The following is a 1127-nucleotide window of genomic DNA, read 5'->3' on the forward strand; positions in this document are numbered from 1 at the left end:
CCGTGGAATTTTCAAGCAAGAATTCTGGAGCAGGTCTCCATTTCCTACTCCAGAGGATCTCCCCCCACCAGGGATCAAACCCAGGGTCATCTCTTGAGTTTGCTAGGAGGTGGCTTGTTCTTGGACTAAGTAACTCAGAAAAGGATGGAGTTTGTCCTTAGCTAATAAAACATGAGTCAAGGCGACTCCTCTCTCCTCCCCCACGCATTTTCTAGGTCCCTTCTGCCGAAACCTCACAACTTGTGTTCTGAATCCAGTAATACCAGATAGTTGACTCCTCTCTTCCAGTCTCTGGCAAGAAATCTCCAACAACCAGTGCTTGAGACTCACGGGCTGCTTGTTGCCCATCTGCTCTGGGCGGGTCCTTTCTACTATCCCGGGAAATCCGCGTGCTAGCGCATTTGGATGAAACTGGAGGACTTTGTTTTCTTATACCCACAGGGATTCGGCTCCAAAAAGCTACATTGACTCATTGTTTTGTATCCATGCTCCAGGCTCCCAGTACTCACTAAAACGTAAACTTTGAAAGGGAGAGAAAGTTGTGTTGAGGAAGGGAACGGTGTAAACGGACTGAAAATTTGAGGATTTTTCTTCGTGTCCAGAGACAGAGAGAAAAAAGTAGGAGTACCAGAGTATCATTATTTTAATTCAACCTTTAGGAATTCCACTGGCATTATTAACCAACTAGCCGGGGAATCCAGGCTGGAGGCTAAAGGATCCCTGTCTATTGACTCAAATCAGAAGACCGGTCGTAATCAGTCTACGACAACCTCTTCGGTCCCGATAGGTGTTGGTGCCCGGGATGGGGCTCTCGACCGACAGTACCCCTCTGCCCCCTGGCTTCTCGGAGCGCTGGAGCATGCCCAGTGACAGCGCAGGAGCCACCGAGGGCTTTGCAAGCGCGCACTCCGCTTCTCCGGGTTTTAGCAGGAGCCCGCGGGGGGCGGGAGGGGGTGAGGGGACCCGCGGAGCTGGGCAGCCTCCGCCGCGCGTGTGGGGAGCTCGCGCCAGGCGCAGTGCTCTCGCCCGCTTTGCAGTTGCTCCAGAGATGCTGGCGCGCGGCTCCCGGCTGCTCCACCTGGCGCGCTGAGCTCTGCGCGGGGAGCCCCCGGGGGCTGGCGGGTGGC

This window comes from Bison bison, unplaced genomic scaffold, assembly GCF_000754665.1.
Source record: "Bison bison bison isolate TAMUID 2011002044 unplaced genomic scaffold, Bison_UMD1.0 scf7180017864471, whole genome shotgun sequence".
Taxonomy (NCBI): Eukaryota; Metazoa; Chordata; class Mammalia; order Artiodactyla; family Bovidae; genus Bison; species Bison bison.